A 20925-nucleotide genomic window follows, 5' to 3' on the forward strand; every position below is an offset into this window, starting at 1 on the left:
GGAGGAGGAGGAAGGACAGGAGCTATTTTCTTGCTCTATAGACGGTACTACCTGCACAGCTGTCATACTGTCTGTTCAGTGTGGATGGCCAGAGGACAGAGAGGAGGAGGATGAGGAGGAGAGCATGGTCAGTCATCCTCTTGGTGAGGACACGGAAGTCTTGCCTGTTAGTAGTCTGGCACGCATGGCTGAGTTTATGTTACGCTGCCTTTCCCAAAATTCGCGTTCTCAAAATTTTGAGTGACAGTCATTACTGGTTGGTGACACTTCTAGACCCACGCTACAAGGAGAACTTTATATCTCTTATTCCTGAGGCGGACAGGTGTACAAAAATGGGGCAGTACCAGAAGGCCCTTGTTGCGGAACTATTAAAAAAATTCCCATCTGAAAACGCTGGCGGAAGAGGGCACATTTCGTTGGATAACCAAGGAGTACAAGTGAGAGAGACACAACTTCAATCCTGCAGAGGCAGCGGAACACTGTCAAAGTTCTGGGAAAGTTTTCTCAGCCTCTCCCATCGCACAGGCCCTGAGGCACGGGGTACTCTCACAAGGAGTGCAAAGTTTGGGAAGATGCTGAGGGAGTACCTTGCCGACCGTACCAACGTCCTCCGTGATTCCTTTGTGCCTTATAATTATTAGGTATCCAAGCTGGATACGTGGAATTGTCTTACTCTCTATGCCTTGGAGGTCCTGGCCTGCCCTGCCGCCAGTGTTTTATCAGAGCGGGTTTTTAGTGCCGCTGGTGGAATTATAACTGATAAGTGCATCCGCCTGTCAACTGAAAATGCTGACAGGCTGACTCTTATAAAAATGAAGAAGGGCTGGATCGGACCAGACTTCTCAACACCACAGAATGATAGCAGCATAACATAAACTCAAATCCAGTGTCTTTTCTTGGGAGGTGTATTCCCATGCACCTTTTCACACCCACACATGGGTATACGCTTCCTGATTTTGGCTATTTGCTCTTGTCCTCCTCCTTCTCCTCATCCTCCACCACCATATCACCAGGGTGACCGTGGTCCATGATGCAACACCCACAGTCATATTCTTTAGCTCGGTTAAAGGACTGGCATAGAGGGAAATCGTATATACCCCGGCTGTCATTTCTCCATCACCAGGTTCCGCCCATTGTCACACACGACTGGCTGTATGTTCAGCGGTGAGAGCCACAGATCAGGCTGCTGTGTTAGAGCTTTCAAGAACTCTGCAGCGCTGGGCAGTTTGTCAATTAAGCATTAAGCATGATATCTTCAGCACAGCCTGTTGCCGCTTAGCCAAGGCAGTGCTGCAGTGCTTCGCTACTGGTACTGGGGGCAGTGCTAATACCATGGCGTCGTACCATAGTTTGCTGGAAATATTCCAGGCTGGTAGGAGGCAAGCAAATTCCCGCAGAAAAGTACCAGCAGTAATGTTCAGGCCACATTTGAAGTGCAAGCAGCTTTAGAGGACTTCCTGGGAGAAATATCACGCAGGGTAGATACGGTTTCCCTCTATGCCAGTCCTTTCACCGAGCTATATACAACTCTCAGCAAAAAAAGTTGTGGACTAGCTCCGTACCGTCCCTGGCCACATTCACCTGTCCACGTGTTTGTGGTTAGGCGGTCCTTCCCAGTAAGTGCACTGGGGAGGGCACGGGTAATGTTGTGGGACCCGTGCTTGTGAAAGGCGGAGGCGATACCAAGAAATATAGTGGCGGCTGGAGACCGAGTATGGACACCCGGCCGCCGCCAGCATGAGCTTGTGAAAAGCTTCCGCCTCCACAAGCTTAAAAGGCCATATTTCAAGTGCAAAGAGCTGCCCAGAAATCTGGCAGTTTAGTGTTGCGGCCTGTGGGTGGGTGGCTGGCTGCATACTAGCACTTGCATTCCAAGTAACAGAAAACTAAGCAGATGGTGGCCTCTATCATCATCATGGCCTCACCTTGGCACTATGAACTCTCCTGAAGGAGAAGCCAGGGCCCGCCGGAGGAGTCTCCGGTTCTCTGGTGGGCCCGTCCAACCCTGCCGAAACGCAGCCCTGGCTAAGAAAAGTGTGGGGGAAGGTTCCCGGATACTCTATGGCTGCTTTTTTAATGTGGATCGGCCATGCTTATGCATGTTATTTCTCAAAACGCATTACAGATCAGGCCATTGTCCAATTCTGTATTCAAGAAATTAAATGTGCAAAGAAAGATGTGTGTGTGTCAAAGCACCACCGACAAGTGCGAGTTGATGTTGGACGGGCTGCCATTGCTTCTGCAACAAGCTCAATTACAGGACTTCCTGCGAGAAATGACACGCAGGGTACATACAGATTCCCTCTATGCCAGTCTCCTTTCACCGAGCTAAATACAACTCTTAGCAAAAAAAGTTGTGGACTGGCTCCGTACCGTCCCTGGCCACATTCACCTATCCACATGTTTGTGGTTAGGCAGTCCTTCCCAGTAAGTGCACTGGGGAGGGCACGGGTAATGTTGTGGAACCCGTGCTTGTGGAAGGCGGAGGCGATACCGGGAAATATAGTGGCGGCTGGGGACCGAGTAAGGACACTCGGTCGCCGCCGGCATGAGGTTGTGAAAAGCTTCCGCCTCCACGAGCCTAAAAGGCCACATTTCAAGTGCAAGCAGCTGTCAAAAATTTGGCACTATAGTATTGCAGCCTGTGGGTGGGTGGCTGCCTGCATATTTGCACTTGCATTCCAAGGAATGGGGTAGGGACAACTGAACGCTGCACTGGGACAAGGACATGGACGGTGATTGTTGCAAGTCTGCAATGACAGGTGCATGGCGGGAGGCATCTTCGCATGCGCCAAGGATCACTTATGATGGGCACACTTTTAGGCAGTGACCTGGGAGTCAGAGATGCTTCTAGTCTTCCCCATGCTGTTCCCATGAGTTTTCAGCACTGTATGCATGTGTCTGATGATATCTCACACACCACATGGCCAGATAAGGTTGTAAAATGTTAAAATGACATTTCCTGGTGAATGCATTTGTCTTGGTTGAAAGCAATGCAAAAGTGCAAAAATGCATCAAAAACGCTACGTGTGAACATAGCCCAAGGAGTGGAGGAGTATTTTGGTTTTTGGTTATTTATTTTGCCTTATATACAAGTCATTACCCTGGAAAGGATGTTCCTTAACATATTTCCCAGGAAAATCCATTTTGATTTCTTTTTTGCACGTTTTATTGTTAGTCCGTAAAAGTGGCGTAATACTCTGACCACTTTGTTGACAGCAGTGACCTGGGAGTCAGAGATGCTTCCAGGGGTCTTCCCCATGCTGTTCCCATGCCATTTGATCACTGTTCCCATCGATTTGGGCAATTCTTAGGCCCTCTGCAGACCGCCGGGGGGAGCCGCCTGAAAAATGCTCGAGTTTCCCATAGACTTACATTGGGCTCGTTGCTCGGGTCAGGCACCCGAGTATTCCAATGTCCTCGACCCGAGCATCGGGTACCCGAGCATTTTAGTGCTCGCTCATCACTAGTAATTTTATTTTACATGGAGAATAAGAGATTTTTCAGCCTATAAAATTGCTAAAAAATAATAAAGAAAAAAACTTGATAATGAAATAAATATTGTCATTTTTAATGAGTTTTGTAAAAAATAATGAACATCACAAATCGGCAGATAACATGGACATATTTGGTGTCCCTGTAATCGTAACAACCCGCAGAACACAGCGATCAGATTATTTACGGGGATCGGTAAATGACGTAAAAAAAAATGGCGTGGTTGATATTTTTTCTTTATTAAACCCATAAAAAATGTAATAACACGGCAATGCTGAGGCCGCGTTCACAGGTAGAGTAAATGCTGCGTTCTCTCTGCGGCATTTTTCTGCAGGTGTTCGCACCAGACGACGTAGTAACAATCTCCTCTGATTATTGGTGTTTGCTGTGTTTCTTTTATGCGTTTTCCTGCTTATTTGATGCGATTTTGGGGAAGATGTGAAGCAGAGTTTTTAACTCTTTTTAAAAGTACAGAAAAGCTTTGATTCTGCGCTTAAAAATGCAGCAGCGTTTTTTTTCTTCATGCGTTTTTTTCAGAATAAGCCTATAGAGAGAAAATGCTCCAAAACCGCAGAGTAGTGATGGGAGAGCATGTATTGTTAACTCTTTTGGCAAGCATGTGTGGCACCCCAGAGGGTCTGGTTGCCACAGTGGTATTGCCTCCCTTAAAAGAGGTAATGCCATGTCTGGAGGCAAGCAGGCTTTTCCTGGTCAGGTACACTATGCATGCAACACTTTCCTGGCTCCAGGCCAGCAAGGGGAGTCCTCCCCTTGGCAACTGGTATCTGGGGGCGGGGTTAGTTTAGTCAATGGTAGGGAGTTGAGTTTAGGACACTGAAGAGAGAGGAGCTGGGGACTGGAACTGGAGATAGCTCGTCCTAGCTGGACTGCTCAAGGAACCGGATACCGGAGTCCGAGGCTGTGCGACCCTTCAGGCCCAGCAGCAGATACCGCAGGGCAGGAGATTGCAGGTCTCCTGGCCCCATCAGACGCCCGGAGGCTCTGCAGCACCAAGGGACCAGTACCGCTAAGGAGGAGCGAGGCATCCACAAGGCCCGAGCTGCCAGCCATACGGGTGAGCACAGCACATTACACTCAGGGACGTGTGCTACAACACAGCTACGAGCAGAATAGCCAAAGAGAGTAGTGATCACTGCAGGCCTACAACTCCACCTGTCCAGGAGGACTCTATGCTTGCTCCCAGACTGACTAGACTCTCATCTCTAGCCAGTACTCCAGTCCAGGCCTGTCTAATTGCTACGAGTAAAGACCCTGGGACTGCACAATACGGACTCTGTGGTCATTTCTGCACCGCGACACCCTGCACAACCACCATCATCCACACACACTGCCCTGAAGCTAACTCTTCCTGTGGGGAGTTATACCACCTTTGCTGCTATACCACCGGCTTCAGAGGACTGTTCCGCAGCGGCGGTCTCTATTAACCGCACTCCACAGGTGGCGTAGTCGGACATTATAAAACCCCTATATACATCTACTACCCATGGATTGACCACCTGGGTCACGGACCGGGTCACCGCCACGGTGACTACAACCCCCAGCATCTACAGGTCCGGCTCCGGGTACCCCACGGTCCAGGGGGCGCTTCACATGCTCGGGTGTTCGCCGAGTAGTTTCGGCGTGTTTGGCATCTATGTTTGAGCTGCCGCGGCTGCATGTGTCACGGGTGTTAGACAGCTGTGACACATGCAGGGATTGCCTGTTTGTTAGGGTTAACAATACACGCTCACTCATCACTACCGCAGAGTTCGGCAATGTCTTCAGACACTTCTATGTGGAGCCTTAAAAAAAACGCAGATACTTCATTAAGTGCAAAATCAAAGCTTTTCTGTACTATAAAAAGCACCTTAAAAACGTAGCTGCAAGTTTTTAAAAGGATTTGCCAATAAAGATTGTTGAATTTTAATTAATTGCCCGGTGTGTTGAGCTTGATCCTTCTTCACTTCCTCGTAGTTTGGTGCAGACATCTGCTGAAAACAAAAACCACAATCTTTCTGGAACATGTGAACACGGCCTTACAGACACCAGATGTCAGATGTCGTATAATGAAGCTACATAAAGATGAGAAAGTTCTGGTGGCTCCAACTGTGACAAAAAATAATCCACAACTAGAGATGAGCAGGAAGCACAGATGACGTTGCGCTGCCACGGAAGTTAAGAGATTCACAGCCTCCTATCCAGCCGCCAGGTAGCACTGACCTGGACGCTGGACCAGAGACCCCGGAATCCATCCGCTCATTTCAAGTCCCAACCGTCCGAGATACAGCGGACAGTACCGGATTTCGGTTTACGCTCTGCAGTCTCAGGCGTCTGCTGAATGCCCCTCATTACCAGAGCCCCTCTGACAATTCCTCCTTCCAGGGGAGAAAGAAATGGTAAATGGGCGTGGATTGGGGTGTGGCCAAAATTTGCCGCGGCGCGCTGCATAATTTGTCCCTCTTTCTGTTCTTCAAAAGTTCGGAGGTATGGCTATAGTTACCACAATTCCGGGCATATTTGTGAAATAGTTTCAGTGTTTACTTCCGACTTGTCTGTGCTGCATCTGGTCAACTTCTTACAAGGGGGCCAAAAGCTAAACATTTTTTTGTGTCTGTGTGACCAAACCACACTCTTCCACGCCCAGTTACCCTTCCTCATTATGTGTGTTTGGAGGTTGGAACTCCATCATGGAGCATGATGTATAAGAAACCCTCCAGGAGCGCAACTTTTCGTAGGTCTTCAAGGGGACTATGAAGAGCTGGTGAGTATATTTTTAAGGCATCACCAGGCAAAACCAACTGTATTTTGTCCTGTGTCCATAAAAAAGATGAAGCTGTAATTACTTGTAAGATTGGAGGAGATTCTGTAAGAAGAAGTTACAAATGACTGCAGGATCAGACTACACATAGGGTTTGTTTGTAGTCTGTCACCATGGAGACATGTAGACCTGCTTAGGAGCTGTAGACACAATAGATTAAGATATTTTCATCAAGACTTTTTCTTTTGTTTTAGATCAAGTAGATGAAACAGATGATTTCCAGGAGGAATAACAGAGGAAACGCTCAATACAAAGTTCTGTGAAAAGATGCTCCAGAATAGGTATTTTATGGGGAATTCAAGTATTTACTGAAACAGACATGTCAGGAGCGATGACAGCCCCTCTTTAAGTGTCTATTAAAATGCACAACTAATTGAAGGTGCAGGATTAAATCTTTTCTCAAGTGTCACACGTTATAATTGCACCTTGAGAGGATTGAAAAATGAATCCCACGTCTTTCCCCTGACGCCACCACATTGTTACCGCCATTGAAATGATTACTTTATTTGCAAATTCTGAAACATTTGGTTATAATGTACAACTTTTAGATCCAATCTACCAGACTAATCTGTAACAATTGTTTTCTTATGGCAAAGTCATTTTCTTTCTTTGAGCTCCCGTCAGCAATTAGCAATCATTTTAGATGGTAGCGAGCAGAAGCCAGTGCACAATACGGCATTATTTATAAAAGGAGCTCGATGCAAGAACACAACGGGCTTTATTCTGGAAACCAATTACATCGCTGAGTCGCCCGCATATATTTACAGTGCGTACAAGGGGTGATGTGATTGTACTTATATGCTGCTTGTGATTGCAAACTGTTATTAAAGGAGTTATTCACTTTCCAGAACCGCTCACTTACACATCAGAGGTAAGCAGTACCCATGACGTTACGACTACACACCTATTGAGACGTGTGCAGGATTGACAGGAGTCATGTAAATATCCCATACTAATGAACTACCTTCCTTCCTTCCTCATGGCCTTTCTTCCTCCCTCCCTTTATTCATCCCTCCAAACTTTCTTTCTTTTCTTCACTTCTTCCTATTCTAATGACCTTCCTTCTTGCCTAACTTTATTAATTCATCCCTCCCTTCTGCCATCCTTCCATACCTCCAACTGTTCCTTTTTCTCTTCCTCCATCCATCCCTCTCTTCCTCAGTCTATCTCTCCCTTCCTACGTCCAGCCATCCCATCTTCCATCCATCCCTCCCTTCCTCCTTCCATCCATCTTTCACTTCCGCCATCCATCCATCCCTACAACCGTTACTTCTTCCCTTCCTCCATCCATCCCTTTCTTCCTCCATCCATCCATCTCTTCCTGTCATGCACAGTGTAGGAAAGACGAAGTGCGACATGAAGGGATGAGGGGAAGGGAGCCCAGACACTAGAGAAAGGGGGAAGTGGAGTCCTCCTAGGCTGATCTGCAATCATCCTGTCTCACCTATATTGGTTCCTCACCAATCACCACACAGGAACATAACCCTGTATTTCCCTAGCGCTTGGCCCTGGATAGGGAAGGGGAGATGAGCGCTAGTGGATCCCCACTGACAACTAAAGACAGCAAGGGGAGACAGACATGGGGGAAGAAGCTTAGCTTGAGTCGACTTCAGAGAGATGATGCACATGTCCTCTTAGCACCAGAGAGGAAGTAAGAACTGCACTTGCTCCAAGCCTTCACAAGGGGTCATGTGAATATCACCAGGACCTCCCTGTAGCAGGATTCCAAGCCCTTGAGAACATCTCTTCCTCTGAGGAGGCGTCAGTGGAGCTTACAGGTGGCGCCAAGTCTCTTTCATCTCCAGGGGATGCAAGGTCCTTGGAAGGAGGGACTGACCCAGAGTCCGGAGACGAGGACGGAAAAAGAAGGAAAAATGTGGGAATGGACACCTCTGTATCATTAAAGAGGGGGAAAGATTCCTCGTCTGAAGCAGAGGATAAGGGGAGTGGGAAGAAGAAAGCCATCTAACTCAATCACCAATGCTGGCGGTACCCACTCCATTGACGCTGGCGTCCATTAATGACGCCAGCATTAAGTCAAATATGGCCAGATTTGCGGCCTTTGATTTTCTCAGCCGGGTTGAAGCTGACATTTTCTTTTTGTAAGAGACCAGGCTGCCAAACATGGCAGAGGTGTATAAGGCTAAGAGGCTAAGAGGGAGTGGAGACTCGGGCCCTCCTATTGGTCTCTTGCGGCTGAGCCATAAAGCGGAGTGGCAGTCCTTTTTACCGCACCGGTAGAATGCCGATGGGTTATTGAGTTAGAAATGGGGAGGTGCCTGATATTAGATGTCCTCATGAAGGGACAGGAGCTTCGGCTCATTAACATCTATGGTCCTCAATGTAAGTGGGACCGGAAATGTCTCTTTATGAGGATCAAGCCCTACCTTTTTATGAGTCGGCAGGTCGTCTTTGGAGGGGACTTCAACACTGTCATGAGGCCCCGGGATAGAGGAGGTTCCAGAGACAAGCTGACTTATGATAGCGTCGCCCTTAATAATTTAGCTAGTGAGGCTTGTCTGGTGGATGTCCACATCTGGCACACCCCAGGCCACGAGGGGTTCACCTACCATAGAGGTAACTGTAGGTCCAGGATAGACAGGTTTTATTTAAATGAGGAAGCCATCTCTTCAGCAGTGTCTGTTGTTGAGGTGGAGTTCTCCGATCACTGTTTGATTTTGTTTTCTCTGAATGCTACAGAGACCCCCCGGATGGGAAGAGGCTTTTAGAGACTCAATTGGTCTCTCTTGGAAGAAGCGGAGATAAGACAGTCCTTTGAGGATTTTCTTCAGTAGTGGGAGCGGTTCAAAAAAAGGGTGGCAACATTCTTCCGCCAGCTCTCGAGCCTCAGTAGTCTGGACAGGTACCGCCCGTATCAAGGCCTGAGAAGGAAACTCGAGCATCTTGTCTCAACTGGAGGTAGCAGCGAGGAGATCTTCAGAGTGAAATCTTTGCTAATGAGGTGTCAATATGATAGACACACATCTTTGGTTTTTGACAGGGATTAAGGGAAGTACCGCTCCCCCGACCCTTACAGAAACTGGAAGATGTCAGTAAATAGTAAAGTTGTTACAGGACTGTTTGACACTGCGGGTTCTCTGAATAGATCCAGATCAGGGATCCTGGAGGTTGTCAAGATCCTTCTACTCACACCTCTTGGGGAAGAGGGATCTGGATTGGGATGAGATGTTGGCTTTTCTGACTGAAGCTGTCCCTGAACCAGGGATAGACCTCTCTCTTTGGGTTTTGACAGAGATGATCAGGGAAGAGGAAGTTAAGTTGACGATTGAAGGGCTTGCCCTAAAGAAATCTCTCGGTCCAGATGGCTTAACATCTGAATTCTATAAGACCTTTAAGGACACCTTTGTTCCCCTCATGACTGAGGTATTCAATGAGTGTCTTTCTTCGGGCACTCTGCCAAAGTCAATGAGGAGGTCTGCCCTGATTATCTTGTCAAAGGGTAAGGATTCATCTTGCATTGAGAAATGGCGCCCCATAGTGCTTCTCAATGCAGACAGGAAGGTTTTGGCAACGGTGCTGTTTAATCGGCTGGTGAAATTTGTACCCCTGCTCCTTTCGGGGGCTCAGCATTGCTCGGTTCCGGGCCACAGTACAATTAGTGCTGTACTCTGTGTCCGAGAGGCGGTGGAGCAGGGTAGGGCTGGCCACTGGAAGGGGTACATGCTGTCATTGGACCAGGCAAAAGCGTTTGATTGGGTTAATCATGAGTACCTCTGGTCTTTCCTTCTGAGGTATGGCCTGCCGGGGGGGTTTGTTGATTGGCTTAAGACCTTGTACGCTGGGGCAGAGAGTTTCCCGTTTGTGAACGGTTGGATTGGCAGCTCTTTTGAGGTTGGATGTCGTGTTCGCCAGGGGTGTCCCTTGAGCCCGCTGCTGTACGTGTTTGCGATTGACCCGCTTCTTAGGAGGGTGGAGCGTGGACCGTTGGCTGGGATCGGGATGGACCGGGCAGCACCGGAAGCCACTCTGAGAGTGGTGGCATATGCCGATGACGTCACCGTTTTTGTTTCCTCTGATGGGGAGGCAGAATGGCTGATGTCAGAGGTAAATCGCTACTCGGAGGCATCCGGGATAAGTGTGAGAGTCTCTGGTTGGGAGGAGGAGATCCTGGTTTTGATCTCCCGGACACCCTTCTAGGACCCAAAGTCTCTGCAAAAGTTCTTGGCATCGAATTTGGCCAGGGGGATTACTCAGAAGGTGAACCAATGGAAGGGTTGGTCTTTGACCCTAAAGGAAAGGGTAAACCTGATCAAAACTTACCTGCTCCCTTTGCTAATCTATCTGGGCAGTGTGTGCATCTTGCCCGAGCCTCTCTGGACTCGGGTCTACAGTTTGTTCTTCCAACTATTATGGGGGAATTAACTGAACCTGGTCAAGAGGGAGGTTACTTACCGTACGAGGAGACTAGGAGGGTTGGGTATGGTCAACCCTGTGGTATTCCTTGTGAATACCTTCATCAAGATCAATATTGCAAACCTCTGGAAAGAGAGGGCTCCTCCGTGGGTATTCTCCTGTAGGGGATGGTTACAGCCTTTCTTCCAGGAATGGGAGACAGGAGGGCAAGTGAAGGATCTACGCACACCGCATGGACATCTCCCGGCTTACGCTACCATGGTTCTGAAGGTAATTCGCCGGTGGGGTCTGGGAATGTGGGAGGTCAGGACTCTGCCAAGGAAGCTCCTTGACAAAAGGGTTCTGTTGACCCATTTTCAGAGGCCTCTGGCGCTCAGGGATTGCCCAAGTCGGGATCTTGGGGTAGGTCTGCATCTTTTGAATTCTATCAGGATCCCCTCGAAGTTTTGGGACTTGGCTTGGCGCTGCTTCCATGGGAAACTATGTGTGAGGGACAATCTGAAGTGTAGGAGCTCTGAGGACAGGAACTGTCCTCGGGAGCATTGTGGTACCATGCTTGAAAGCATGGACCACTTCATGCTTCGTTGTCCCTTTAACACAAAGGTGTACAACAGGGTGGGCGCCTCCATTGGCTGGCCCCGGCTGGCCGGTCTCTCTTATGCGGAATGGGCCTATGGAGCATTCGGGGACCTGGGTGGTCGGGACCGCTGCACCTTATTTCTAGTTAGCGCAGTGGTTAGGTATCACACGTGGAACGCACGGTGCTTAGTATCGACGCAACGGAAAATCCTCCCAGTGGACGATGTGTTTAGGACCATACTCGGTGACCTGGTGAAGGTGCGTTCTCTGGAGTATGAGAGACTGGGTACACGAAGGGCCGCTCTCCTCTGGAGGGGCTTTTCTTTTAGTGTGCCCTAGTCTGGTCATCTCCTCTCCTGGTGGTGGGCTGCTGCTGACACCATAGATTTTTGTTTTGTTTTGATCAGTAGACAGTGATATAGGGCTGCAGGCGCCAAACTTGGGCTTTGTCAGTTGTGGTTATTGTATTGTTTTGTTTTTTTGTTTTTTTTTATTGTATTGTTTGTTTCTGTATATATTGTATATATGGGTTTGGGTGTAGGCGTTAGGTTGGGTGGTGGGAAAGGGGGGAGGTGGGTTCATCTTTAGGGACACTGGTTATTTGAGTGAAAAACTGGCACTGCCTGATCTGGCCTATGGATGTTGGACATGGACTGAGTGTTATGAACTGCTACAAACACTAAGGAAAGATAGGAAAACTGTCCCTACAATAGGACTAAGCTGATTCCCTACGATGCAGCGGGGGACCTGTTCCTTGTGAACAGACCCGCCTAAGTCCTCGGCTAGTCTGAACACAGACCTATAGATATAAGGGAGGGGTCCCTACAAGAACTAAGGACTGGGATATAGTTGGACACCTCCTAGCAGAAATTGTAGCAAAGAAAAGACAAACAAACAAACAAAAGTACAAGTGGTCAAAGACCAAGCAAACTACAGAGTAAGGTACAAAGCACCTGGCTAGCTTAAGAGTAAATGTAACACTGATGTCCAGCAAGGCCAGGAGGGCGGAGCTGGATTATATAGGCAAAAAGTCATGTGACCAGCAAAATAGAAAAAACTAACAGGAGGGTTCTAACACTGAGGCATGAGACGCAGGGCCAGCTCTCAGGTCAGTGCGGGGGTTGGGAATGGTGGGCTTGAGTGTGGGGTGTTTTGTTTTGTCTTGTATATATTTGTATAGTTAGAATTTATTTTATATTAATTAAAAAAAAAAAAAAAAGTTTGTATATATTTGTCAGCTATTGTTTATTTTGTTTATGTTTATTTATTGTTTGTGGTTATTATTTTCTTTGGTAACCGGACCAGAAGTCTGTAGTGTAAGTTCTTATTATTGTGTACATATGTATAATATGTGTGTGAGGAGAGAGGGAGCGGCTAGACCAGTTCATTACATTGTTTATTTTCTGGTTATTATTATTGTTATGTTTTTCATTTTTATAATAAAAAATCTACAGGATGTAACTCAGGATCAGTACAGGATAAGTAATGTAATGTATGTACACAGTGACTGCACCAGCAGAATAGTGAGTGCAGCTCTGGAGTATAATACAGGATGTAACTCAGGATCAGTACAGGATCAGTAATGTAATGTATGTACACAGTGACTGCACCAGCAGAATAGTGAGTGCAGCTCTGGGGTATAATACAGGATGTAACTCAGGATCAGTACAGGATAAGTAATGTAATGTATGTACAGTGACTCCAGCAGAATAGTGAGTGCAGCTCTGGAGTATAATACAGGATGTAACTCAGGATCAGTACAGGATCAGTAATGTAATGTATGTACACAGTGACTCCACCAGCAGAATAGTGAGTGCAGCTCTGGAGTATAATACAGGAGGTAACTCAGGATTAGTAATGTAATGTATGTACAGTGACTGCACCAGCAGAATAGTGAGTGCAGCTCTGGAGTATAATACAGGATGTAACTCAGGATCAGTACAGGATCAGTAATGTAATGTATATACACAGTGACTGCACCAGCAGAATAGTGAGTGCAGCTCTGGGGTATAATACAGGATGTAACTCAGGATCAGTACAGGATAAGTAATGTAATGTATGTACACAGTGACTGCACCAGCAGAATAGTGAGTGCAGCTCTGGAGTATAATACAGGATGTAACTCAGGATCAGTACAGGATCAGTAATGTAATGTATGTACACAGTGACTGCACCAGCAGAATAGTGAGTGCAGCTCTGGGGTATAATACAGGATGTAACTCAGGATCAGTACAGGATAAGTAATGTAATGTATGTACAGTGACTCCACCAGCAGAATAGTGAGTGCAGCTCTGGAGTATAATACAGGATGTAACTCAGGATCAGTACAGGATCAGTAATGTAATGTATGTACACAGTGACTCCACCAGCAGAATAGTGAGTGCAGCTCTGGAGTATAATACAGGAGGTAACTCAGGATTAGTAATGTAATGTATGTACAGTGACTGCACCAGCAGAATAGTGAGTGCAGCTCTGGAGTATAATACAGGATGTAACTCAGGATCAGTACAGGATCAGTAATGTAATGTATGTACACAGTGACTCCACCAGCAGAATAGTGAGTGCAGCTCCGGAGTATAATACAGGAGGTAACTCAGGATTAGTAATGTAATGTATGTACAGTGACTGCACCAGCAGAATAGTGAGTGCAGCTCTGGAGTATAATACAGGATGTAACTCAGGATCAGTACAGGATCAGTAATGTAATGTATATACACAGTGACTGCACCAGCAGAATAGTGAGTGCAGCTCTGAGGTATAATACAGGATGTAACTCAGGATCAGTACAGGATAAGTAATGTAATGTATGTACACAGTGACTGCACCAGCAGAATAGTGAGTGCAGCTCTGGAGTATAATACAGGATGTAACTCAGGATCAGTACAGGATCAGTAATGTAATGTATGTACACAGTGACTGCATCAGCAGAATAGTGAGTGCAGCTCTGGGGTATAATACAGGATGTAACTCAGGATCAGTACAGGATAAGTAATGTAATGTATGTACAGTGACTCCAGCAGAATAGTGAGTGCAGCTCTGGAGTATAATACAGGATGTAACTCAGGATCAGTACAGGATCAGTAATGTAATGTATGTACACAGTGACTCCACCAGCAGAATAGTGAGTGCAGCTCTGGAGTATAATACAGGAGGTAACTCAGGATTAGTAATGTAATGTATGTACAGTGACTGCACCAGCAGAATAGTGAGTGCAGCTCTGGAGTATAATACAGGATGTAACTCAGGATCAGTACAGGATCAGTAATGTAATGTATATACACAGTGACTGCACCAGCAGAATAGTGAGTGCAGCTCTGGGGTATAATACAGGATGTAACTCAGGATCAGTACAGGATAAGTAATGTAATGTATGTACACAGTGACTGCACCAGCAGAATAGTGAGTGCAGCTCTGGAGTATAATACAGGATGTAACTCAGGATCAGTACAGGATCAGTAATGTAATGTATGTACACAGTGACTGCACCAGCAGAATAGTGAGTGCAGCTCTGGGGTATAATACAGGATGTAACTCAGGATCAGTACAGGATAAGTAATGTAATGTATGTACAGTGACTCCACCAGCAGAATAGTGAGTGCAGCTCTGGAGTATAATACAGGATGTAACTCAGGATCAGTACAGGATCAGTAATGTAATGTATGTACACAGTGACTCCACCAGCAGAATAGTGAGTGCAGCTCTGGAGTATAATACAGGAGGTAACTCAGGATTAGTAATGTAATGTATGTACAGTGACTGCACCAGCAGAATAGTGAGTGCAGCTCTGGAGTATAATACAGGATGTAACTCAGGATCAGTACAGGATCAGTAATGTAATGTATGTACACAGTGACTCCACCAGCAGAATAGTGAGTGCAGCTCTGGAGTATAATACAGGAGGTAACTCAGGATTAGTAATGTAACGTATGTACAGTGACTGCACCAGCAGAATAGTGAGTGCAGCTCTGGAGTATAATACAGGATGTAACTCAGGATCAGTACAGGATCAGTAATGTAATGTATATACACAGTGACTGCACCAGCAGAATAGTGAGTGCAGCTCTGGGGTATAATACAGGATGTAACTCAGGATCAGTACAGGATAAGTAATGTAATGTATGTACACAGTGACTGCACCAGCAGAATAGTGAGTGCAGCTCTGGAGTATAATACAGGATGTAACTCAGGATCAGTACAGGATCAGTAATGTAATGTATGTACACAGTGACTGCACCAGCAGAATAGTGAGTGCAGCTCTGGGGTATAATACAGGATGTAACTCAGGATCAGTACAGGATAAGTAATGTAATGTATGTACAGTGACTCCACCAGCAGAATAGTGAGTGCAGCTCTGGAGTATAATACAGGATGTAACTCAGGATCAGTACAGGATCAGTAATGTAATGTATGTACACAGTGACTCCACCAGCAGAATAGTGAGTGCAGCTCTGGAGTATAATACAGGAGGTAACTCAGGATTAGTAATGTAATGTATGTACAGTGACTGCACCAGCAGAATAGTGAGTGCAGCTCTGGAGTATAATACAGGATGTAACTCAGGATCAGTACAGGATCAGTAATGTAATGTATGTACACAGTGACTGCACCAGCAGAATAGTGAGTGCAGCTCTGGAGTATAATACAGGATGTAACTCAGGATCAGTACAGGATAAGTAATGTAATGTATGTACAGTGACTCCACCAGCAGAATAGTGAGTGCAGCTCTGGGGTATAATACCGGATGTAACTCAGGATCAGTACAGGATAAGTAATGTAATGTATATACAGTGACTCCACCAGCAGAATAGTGAGTGCCGCTCTGGAGTATAATACAGGATGTAACTCAGGATCAGTACAGGATCAGTAATGTAATGTATGTACACAGTGACTGCACCAGCAGAATAGTGAGTGCAGCTCTGGAGTATAATACAGGATGTAACTCAGGATCAGTACAGGATAAGTAATGTAATGTATGTGTAGCACCCCGAGGACTCGGCTGCTACAGGGGTATTGCACCTCAAACCAGAGGTGTGGTATTCCACTCCCGGGTAAGGATGGAGTGTGGGACTGAGCTCAATTAGCTGCATGCACTACACTCACCCCATTTCCGGGGGACAGAACAACGGTACTCCCACTAGGTAGATGTGCAGGTACGACAGCGTCTGTCCCTGGCTGGAGTGGGGGGGGGGGAAGAACATCCCAGTTGTGTAGGAGCAGAGAGGGGAGGGACTCTGGGCATAGGAAGGAGCCCATTGGGTGCTAGTCACCTGGGCTCGGGTGTCAGAGGGAGTATAAAGGTGGGCACCATCTTGAGACAGAGAGTGGAGTCTGAGGAGAAGCTGAGGGAGAGTTCAGCCAGAGAGGGCTGACAGGGAGCTGTGGCTCCGGCTGGGCCCAGCTCCAGAGCCAGGCCTGAAGCAGAGAGAGGAGGAACAGAAACACCAAGAAAGGCCCAGAGACGCAAGAATAGAGGGAACCCTGAGATCCCACAAGAGAACAAGTTAACGGGTGAAGGGTTGGCAGAAGAGGGTACCGGATCCCAAACTGGTAGAGGCTAAACATCCTTAACCAGGAACCGGAGGTCGTGGATAAGTTTTGGCGCGACCCCTCACCATATCCACCAGGAAGGCAAACCACGCATAGGGTCAGGGAAGCCGGGAAAGGTTTCGCCACCAAAAGACCCGAGGAAGCCGGACATAGGTGGGTCCCTGGTGAGGACGGCCCGTAGGAAGGAAGAGAGGGGAGCTCGGGACCACGCTCTGGAGCTGCCTGGGAGTTGGCCGAGTCCCGCACCTGGTGGACGCAGCACGGCTCGGGTGGTCACTGCTGGCCGAAGTGACCGGAGCAACACCTGTGAGTAAAAGCCTTGAAACTGCACCACACGTCTCTGAGCTTCCTTGCTGCACCATCACTACCACTATCTTCCACATCTGCTGCCCTGAGGCCATACCCCTCCCGTTGGGGGTTCTACCAGCTATGCTGCACAACCTTACCACCGGCCTCAGCGGTCTGCCCTGCAGCGGCGGCTTCATAGCCGCATTCAACGGGTGGCGTAGTCGAACATTCTAACATCTACTGCTAAACGCTGCCACTCAGTTTGACACCCTGGGCACGGACCGGGTCACCGCCACGAGGACTACTACCCCCAACAGATCCGGCTCCGGGTATTCCCCGCGTGCGCAACGCTGCACCACAGCACAGGCCCAGGGGGCGCGTCAACTTTGGCGTAGTCGGCAGGATTACGTGCCCGCAACCACCGGGTACTGCGTGCCTGAAGAAAAGTTTATATTTACCGTAAAAAGGAGTCTCCCGCCAATTCCAGAGGGTTCCCGCCATCGGACGTCGTCCGGAGTCGTTTCCCGCCGTTTGCCCGCCATTTGCAGCCTTTGCCCGCCATCCACGGAGTTTCCCGCCATAAAGAGACGATTCCCGCCATCTGAGACGATTTCCCGCCCTGGCAGAGCGGACTCCATTATGGGCGTGCCAGAGGGTGGCAAGAGGCCACCTCCCATCGTGGGCCAGGTCCAGGAATGGCGTCAAAAGCGGAAACCGCCTCCACCAGCAGAGACTGCAATGATAGAAATGTCCATCAGCGTGAGGGGGCTGCCCCTGGAACTGACGATCACTAAGTTGCCCCGGGACCACCCTCAATGGGGGCGGATACAGAACAAAACAGAGAAGATGGGTGCGGACTGGAGGAGTCTGGACAGATCGCACCCGGAGATGGAGGAAGAGTCTAGCAGCACCGACCCTGTGGTCCGGAACCTGTTGCAGGCTGCCACCCCAGAAGGCCTGGTGGAGATCCTGGCACAGCTCCCCAGAGATCGGGAGCGTGCACAAACCGCGCTGGAGACCTTGGCCCGGAAGATGGCCCGGGTACAGCAAGAAGCGCTGGCCGAGTGGAGGAGAGAGATGGTCCAGCAGGCTGGAACCCGCCAGCAGAAGACACCACCCGCAACGTGGAGCATGTCTGCCCCTGAGGATGGTGCAGGAGGAACGGAGGCCGGAGACGACGCCGCGGAGGGAGCCGCAGAGATGGAAGCAGGTAATGGGGACGTCATCACCCCGTGCCCAGTAGCCGCAAGCCTGCCCCAGCTCCCCGTCGCAGAGCCCAAAGTTCCACTCACCGCGCCCGTTGCTGCACCGCCGCTGCTCCCGACTAGGCCTCGAGCGGCAGGAGCCGCGGTCGCGCCCTCTGTTACGCCACGCCCCTTGACCCTGAGCGCGGCAAAAGAGGAAGTGCCCCCGGCCTGGTCGCAGGGCCGAGTACCTCCGGGCGCCGCTGCCCCTCCAGTGCCCTCAACTTCCACAGTGCTGCCCCTGGGCGAAGATCTCTTCGCGCAGCATACTAGCCCGGACGGGCTGCCCTTCGTGTGGCCACAGGAGTACGTCAACCCCCGACTCCGGAAGGAATGGCCTCTGTGTGAGCCTCTGATCCCGGCTCCGGCACCCGCCAAAATTGTTCCGCTCCCGCTGGAGGAGGCCCAATTTGCATGGGACCCCACCGGTGAAAACCTAATGGGGTTCACCCAGGAGACCCGGGCGGACGCAGCCCGGCGTGAGGAGTGCTGCCGTCAGCAGTTAGAGGTCTTCGGGAGAGAACGGCGAGAGAGGCGGATCCGCGAGGAACGGCTGCAGGTCCAAAGCGCGGAGCAGAAACGCCGGGCCCGACGAAACCCCCGTACGGCCCACGGTCCCCGCGCCACCGGGACTGTGATAAAGTTTCAGCTGGAGAATGGCTGGGGTTTTATCCGAAATCACCGAACCCCCGGCGACGTCTTTGTCACCTGCAGGGATGTCGAGTCTCACCTGCCGGAGGGACACCGAGGACGTGACCTCTATCCGGGTGATGAGGTCACCTTCACCCGGCACCAGTGTGCCAAAGGACCATACGCCCTTCACGTGCACCGGTTGACGGAGGAGGAGTTGCGGTATGAGGAAGATCAAGAGGACCCGGACGGGTCTGAAGACTACCCTCAGGAGGAGACAAGGAGAGGACACCGCTACTAAAGGGGAGTAGCATAAGCAAAGTACTGTAGATAAGTTACCCGTATGGGTAGTTGACATGTTGCTAATTGGAGTGTGGTCCCCGTTGGGACTAGTGTGGAACTGTTTAAAGGGACTGTTTCCTGTGTGCCCCTATCCCTTACCAGGCTGAGGACTGTGAGCAGCCATTCCCCTATTCCCCACTGGCCGAGGACTGAGAGCGGCCATATCCTGTAAATAGTTGCGCTTCCTAAAGCGCCCCCTTCTGGTTTTATAAAGAACTGTTTTTCTACTAGTGACTGTTGCACTTTACCCGGTCACAAGTTGCACCGTGGCCAGAAGATAAAGAATGTTTTATATGAAAAAGTTTTTATGATGCTAAGAGAGTTAATGATGTTTTCTGATAATGTTTTCGTAATGTTTTATACCCGTAAAGTTAGAAAAGTACCTCCCATAAAGGGATGAGTTCATAGTTGATATCTTATGTGTAAGTGCACTTTAAAAAATTTTGTATGTTTTGTTTTATTCTTTTACAGCCCGAGGACGTGCTGTGATTTACCAGGGGGGGAATGTAGCACCCCGAGGACTCGGCTGCTACAGGGGTATTGCACCTCAAACCAGAGGTGTGGTATTCCACTCCCGGGTAAGGATGGAGTGTGGGACTGAGCTCAGTTAGCTGCATGCACTACACTCACCCCATTTCCGGGGGACAGAACAACGGTACTCCCACTAGGTAGATGTGCAGGTACGACAGCGTCTGTCCCTGGCTGGAGTGGGGGGGGGAAGAACATCCCAGTAGTGTAGGAGCAGAGAGGGGAGGGACTCTGGGCATAGGAAGGAGCCCATTGGGTGCTAGTCACCTGGGCTCGGGTGTCAGAGGGAGTATAAAGGTGGGCACCATCTTGAGACAGAGAGTGGAGTCTGAGGAGAAGCTGAGGGAGAGTTCAGCCAGAGAGGGCTGACAGGGAGCTGTGGCTCCGGCTGGGCCCAGCTCCAGAGCCAGGCCTGAAGCAGAGAGAGGAGGAACAGAAACACCAAGAAAGGCCCAGAGACGCAAGAATAGAGGGAACCCTGAGATCCCACAAGAGAACAAGTTAACGGGTGAAGGGTTGGCAGAAGAGGGTACCGGATCCCAAACTGGTAGGGGCTAAACATCCTTAGCCAGGAACCGGAGGTCGTGGATAAGTTTTGGCGCGACCCCTCACCATATCCACCAGGAAGGCAAACCACGCATAGGGTCAGGGAAGCCGGGAAAGGTTTCGCCACCAAAAGACCCGAGGAAGCCGGACATAGGTGGGTCCCTGGTGAGGACGGCCCGTAGGAAGGAAGAGAGGGGAGCTCGGGACCACGCTCTGGAGCTGCCTGGGAGTTGGCCGAGTCCCGCACCTGGTGGACGCAGCACGGCTCGGGTGGTCACTGCTGGCCGAAGTGACCGGAGCAACACCTGTGAGTAAAAGCCTTGAAACTGCACCACACGTCTCTGAGCTTCCTTGCTGCACCATCACTACCACTATCTTCCACATCTGCTGCCCTGAGGCCATACCCCTCCCGTTGGGGGTTCTACCAGCTATGCTGCACAACCTTACCACCGGCCTCAGCGGTCTGCCCTGCAGCGGCGGCTTCATAGCCGCATTCAACGGGTGGCTTAGTCGAACATTCTAACATCTACTGCT

At 49.2% G+C, this 20925-nt stretch overlaps 1 protein-coding gene and 1 long non-coding RNA gene across 5 annotated transcripts in view; one reads left to right on the forward strand and one right to left on the reverse strand.

Moving 5' to 3' along the window:
• Nucleotides 1-20925, reverse strand: part of SAMD12 (sterile alpha motif domain containing 12) — a 1186303-nt gene that overhangs the window by 503569 nt on the left and 661809 nt on the right. The gene's annotated exons all lie outside the window — the stretch shown is intronic.
• LOC141264512 (uncharacterized) overlaps nucleotides 7136-20925 on the forward strand; it is a 49536-nt gene continuing 35746 nt past the window's right edge. Inside the window, exon 1 of the long non-coding RNA XR_012319979.1 lies at nucleotides 7136-7184. This is a non-coding gene — a long non-coding RNA (uncharacterized lncRNA). The remainder of the gene's footprint in view (nucleotides 7185-20925) is intronic.

This window comes from Phyllobates terribilis, unplaced genomic scaffold (genome assembly GCF_046119375.1).
Source record: "Phyllobates terribilis strain yellow unplaced genomic scaffold, ASM4611937v1 Scaffold_4__5_contigs__length_816908805, whole genome shotgun sequence".
Classification (NCBI taxonomy): Eukaryota; Metazoa; Chordata; class Amphibia; order Anura; family Dendrobatidae; genus Phyllobates; species Phyllobates terribilis.